A 5766-nucleotide genomic window follows, 5' to 3' on the forward strand; every position below is an offset into this window, starting at 1 on the left:
CCTCCGCTTCACAAAGAATCTCTGTGTTACTTATAGATTAGACAGCTGTGTTTAGTTTCCCAAGCAAACGAAGACAACATTTACACAAGATAGTAAGGTGACATTACAAAATATCAAAAGCCCAGAAGTAAAAGCCTTAAGCAAATTTAAAATTCAGCGAGGCGGCTAGACTAAAGGGAAAATAAATGCCTTTTAAGGAGGTGGCTGATGCTTAGAGGTCTAATCTGAAGTCCTGGTCATTATGGGAAAGAATAACAGATTGCCATGTGTGTCATTATACAGATGTGGAACACTGGCTCAAATTATGCATCTGAGGTTAAGTGCTCACAGGAAGAAAACCTGGAGCTGTGATACAGAGGCCACTTGTTTTGACAAGGTCTTTAGGTCTGACAGTCTTACTAGATGGATTCTGGGGGTGGGTGGGGCAGTTTTAAAGGGGCAAAAGAACAGGGGTCAAAAGGAAGTCTATGGTTTAGGTCCCCAGAGGCTTGCAAATCACAGGGACACAATCCAGAGGCTGCTGCAAACCAGCAGTGAAGCTGCTATTATGTACCAGGGGAGATGAGGAGAGGGAGGCTGGGAAAAAACACCATGCAGATGTTGAGGCCAGGCCACTGGAACACCTCCATTCATGAAAACAAGCAAACAGAACATAATGATGTTTCTGTCTTATCCCACTCTCATTGCTGAACTACACAAAACATCTATTTTGTGCATGCTATTTACAGGTGGTCCTATCCTAGCCCAAAACAATATTTGGCTTCAGTACAAGTTAAACTCAGCTGACAGTACTTGTGAAATAGTATTAATCGCTTCAAAAATTAGCTTTGACTTGTGAGGCACTTACAATGGAAGTAAATGGAGACAATATTCAGAGGATTTAAAAGCATAAATAAGAGGTTTTATAAAATTATAAAGCACTTAAATTAGTTTTCTGTGTTATTTGAGCTGTTAAGTTGTTTAAGTTTTAATATTTACAGTCATTTATGCATCATGTTGTCATGACAAGTTGTAAAATGGCATATACCTTTACACAGAAAAGGAAAGTGATTCTTCCTCTGAACCTAGAATATTCCTATAAAATGGTATACAATCTGACTCCCCCCCCCCAAAAAGTGTAAACAATAAATTCACTATATATGAAACTATATTTTGAATCTCTCCTTCATTGTAAATCTATCTGATTATTTGACCTGTTTTATCAATCACCTGGCCAAAAAAATAAATAAAAAATGATATAAATAATTTTCATTAAAAAAAGTTCCTCAAGCTGCTTGATTTGAGGCATTATTCACATACATAGCAAAATCAGTACAGGACAAGTTGCATGCAAAAGTTTAAAAGTAAGTCTTGGGTATTCTGAAAAATCTTTAGTGATCACCACTAATAAGGAAGTACAAAAATAATATGCATCAGACACATAGACAGCCTGCAGGGTACGTTCCAAAACACTGCTTTGTTCGAGTTAGCTTCACCTTGAGTTTCTGTACACCTTGTACCATTTTAGGTTAGGCATCACTGTGCCCAGGTTTTTCATTTATATTGGGTTGACTATATAATTCCAGATTAGTGCTAAAACCTCTTGCTTCTCCTTAGATTTGTGAAGCATGCAAAACAGCCTTGGCAGCTAGGAAAATAAGACCCTGTTTCAGAGTCACAAAAACACTGAAGGCACAATCCGTTTCCTTCACATCACATTCTAGGTGAACATCTGTAAGAAATTGATACAATTCATTTTGACGTTTAGGTGACCATAATGTGATTAGCAAACATAAATCAGCTGTTTGCTGCAGCATCAAGGTCTCTTGAAAAGAATAAACCTTCTGCTGATGTAGATACAGAACTGACTTCAGGCCGTTTCATTAACAGAGAGGGATTGGGTCTCTCATGCACACATACCAATCCATCTTAATGTGCAGACGTGTGCTCGCACCAAAAATTACAATTGTGCACAGATGCTTGTACCTCAAAAAATCTACACATCTGATGCAAAGCAGACTTTTAAATATTTTCGAAGATAAAACATAAGGTGGCAAAGACAGTACAATAACTATAATAAATTAAACTTGACAATCTAAAGCTCCAGATCACAGAGGAAGAATATAAAGACCATAGCTCTGCCATCTATTTCATTGCATTTCAGGGTTGTCATTTCTTCCACAAGTCATTATTTCCTGCTTTGCCTAAAATGAACCTAAAATCTATTTTCCCTTTTTTAATTTTTTCATTTTTTCTAACCACATGCTCCTCTTTCAACTTAAGTACAATCTTTTGCTGGTTTAAAAGGTCACTAAAGTCCACTCTAAAAAAAAATCGTTCAGCACGGCACCAGACAAATAGAAATCTCTATGAGTGCAATATTAATTACAAAATGATGATATAGTCTGATTCACAAATAAATCACCTCGTACGAGCCAGTTCTTTACAGAGAATCAAAATCATCAGTGTTGCCAGATTCTGGAGACATATTACTCTTATGAGGCTTTTAACAAATACTTCATTATAATTTACAGCTTTAGTAGAGAGAAAACAAAAGCTTGTGAATGAGTTTAAAATTGAGAAATTAAATGCTTAACACCACCAGAGGGCGCTGTAGCCCAGTTTAAGGAAAACGAAGTGTTGTCGATCAGCTGTGTTGTACCTTTAAAATGAATTAAATGTAGTATGTTAAACTACAATTACTTGCAAAATCATTCATTATAATTTGCTACAGACTTCTTCTTACTGATCTCTATGGATTATAGGTATATTCAAATCAACATGCCCCTGCCAACATCACAAATCAGCAATTTCTGTATCAAAGAATTCAGAGCTTTCCACTTGTAAACATGGCTTTGCTTCAATATACATTACCCCACTTGAAGGGCACATTATATATTACTTCAGAATTGTCTACAACCTTTCTCTCTGTGCATGTGTCTTTTTTAGTACTTTCACCCTCTAAAATTTAAAATGACTATAATATAATATAATATAATATAATATAATATAATATAATATAATATAATATAATATAATATAATATAATATATAACGAATACTAAAATGGTATTAATAAGAGGCATACTAAACACATTGAGAAAGTCACATTTTGGCTTATTAATATAGTTTCTTAAATTTGCATTCCTACCAATATTCTTATTCTTAAACTTCATAATCAAATTTTATAGAAAAGTGACTGCCAGACAGTTCATTATCCTAAATAATGCAACATTAATTTACTTAAAAAAATAAAAAAATAAAAAAAAAAAATAAATAAAACAATATGATCGTAACAAATGTTCTGTGAAACAAAAAAAATTATTTCATGCTTTTTGTCCTTATTGCAAAACAACAAAACAGAGGGCTTATGTAATACATGGACTTAATAGGGTCACTCCTCCTACCTAGCCAAAAAATAAATAAATAAACGAGGCAGAAAACTGAAACTTGTCTAAGTGGCAGCTACGTTTATAGGGCTGATCTCTCAGTTGTCTACAGTATACGCAAAAATGAGACAAGTTCACAGGAAGTTCACGTCTGCTTTCCTTTCATATGACAAGCCTTTCATGTCTGTCTCCCAGCCACCCACAGCCTCACAGCCGCAAAAAGGATCTAATCTGCACTTCATACTGAATGTGTACATCAAACCTGCTCAATATTTAATGCTGCTGTTTTTAGCCTCCATAAAATGATATATGCTCAGATTCTCTTTGAATTATGCAACATTTTTTTTTTTTAATTCCTTACTATAATTAACTGGAAAATAAGCTTAATTTCTTTGTACTGTTTTGATTGACATTCAAAGTGAAGTGGAAAAAATAAGATTATGCATCCCCATAATTTAATGTGGTCTTTGCAGGCATACAGAGAGGTTTTTCATTATTTTATTGTTTCTTCAAAAGCCCATCTTCTTCGTAAAATAAATGTATGTCCTTTCTTAATGCACAGCTATGACTTATTTTATGTCTGCGCATATGTACATTACATAAATACAAACTTGCATCAAGCTGACAATATTATATCTGTCCACTAGGTGCCAGCAGTGCTCTATGAACGGTTAGATTCGTTAAACAACAGCTTTACATAAGTGCACTTGATTTCATATCATGACTGGCAAAATTTGCTTCCTTTTCTGTACACCACAAGTTTGTTTAATTAATTAATTATTAATAAATTATTAATAAATCTTTTTTCATTATTATTATTTTCATTCCTCTATTTCCCCCACTCAACATCTGACTGCTTGAGATGCACGCCAAGAATTACTAAAATATTTACACTTGCTATTACACTCCCCAGGGGTAGGACACAAGAAAGGGAAAGTCAAAGACTTCCACCCAAATTGCAGAACACGATGAGAAGATGGAGCCAATAATAATTTATTAGAAATAGTTTAATTCATAGCTATAAATATTCATAATCTCATACATAATTGAATAGCACCAAACCAAGTATGAGAACTCTCATACTTTCCACCGTTGCTCATTTGACTGGATCGTCCAATCTGAGCAAGCAATCCGATGCTTACTGTTTCTGCCATATAAAGATATACAATGTGTTATAGTTCACTGTGTTACAGCTCACTTTTGTGATTATGAAACACGAGACTGAACGAGTTAGAAATGGTGCAAATAACTGAAATAGAAAAGTTGAAGTACTAAAATTACTAAAACAAAATAAAGCTAGACAGAAATATTAAACAACTAATAAAAATGAAAAAGAGCATACAATTACTAAACAGAAATTAAATAGATTAAAGTACTAAAAAGATTTTAAAAATTTAAGCTTAACAGAAATTTTAAAAAAATTACAAATTAAAATAAGCACACAATAAAATTAATACAAGTGAAATTAAAACTGAAAACAAAAAATAAAAGACATTTTAAAGTATTAATGAATACTGTAATAATACAAATAATATTAAAATAACACTGAATTCTAAATGCTCACATTTACAAATCCAAATGTAACTTAATATCTAATATCTTCAATTTCTAATCAGATTGAAGCACCATTGAGGACTTTTTAAAGAGATCTGCACTTCTAATACTGCTCCACGACCCCTTATTAGTCAACTTTGCTATCCCGGACCACAAAAAAAAAAAAGTCTATAATTAAAGGGATATATCTGTCCAAACAGACCTGTTTTACTATAGAATTAGTAAAATGTATTTTTTAATATATATATATATATATATATATATATATATATATATATATATATATATATATATATATATATATATATATATATATATATAAATCTGTGTGTGTTGTTTCTAGGATCATTTCATTTGAAGCTGCATGATTAAAAAGTCTGTGACTCGTGATGCATGTTATATCAAAAGCAGCTGAATAAAACGCTAGAAAGTTCGAAAGCTGTGGCTAGTAGCAGGTGACTCTCACTATCAAAATGCCAAAGGCCACGAGAGATGCCAACCTGTCACAGCACACAATCTGTGATGTTATGGTTAATAGCAGACACACTGCTGGGCATTTCAGGAAATAGCACTTACAACAAACTTAGCTCTCTGCTGGAATAAAATGTGCAACAATCGATTACACAGCAGATTATGACATCCTAAAACTCACTGCTACACAGTGGAAGTTCATTGAAAATTCTGCTTTCATTCTTGTACCCTTCAAAGCGCTGACAAGAGATATTAGCAACATTAAAGGCAGATGTCATCCCATCTATCAGCGCTGTGACCTGCCTCCTTGAGAGAAATGCCAACTCAGAGGAACGAAAACAACAAAACACTTCTCAAAGCTGTTAAAGGGTTA

Source organism: Cyprinus carpio, chromosome B7, assembly GCF_018340385.1.
Source record: "Cyprinus carpio isolate SPL01 chromosome B7, ASM1834038v1, whole genome shotgun sequence".
Classification (NCBI taxonomy): domain Eukaryota; kingdom Metazoa; phylum Chordata; class Actinopteri; order Cypriniformes; family Cyprinidae; genus Cyprinus; species Cyprinus carpio.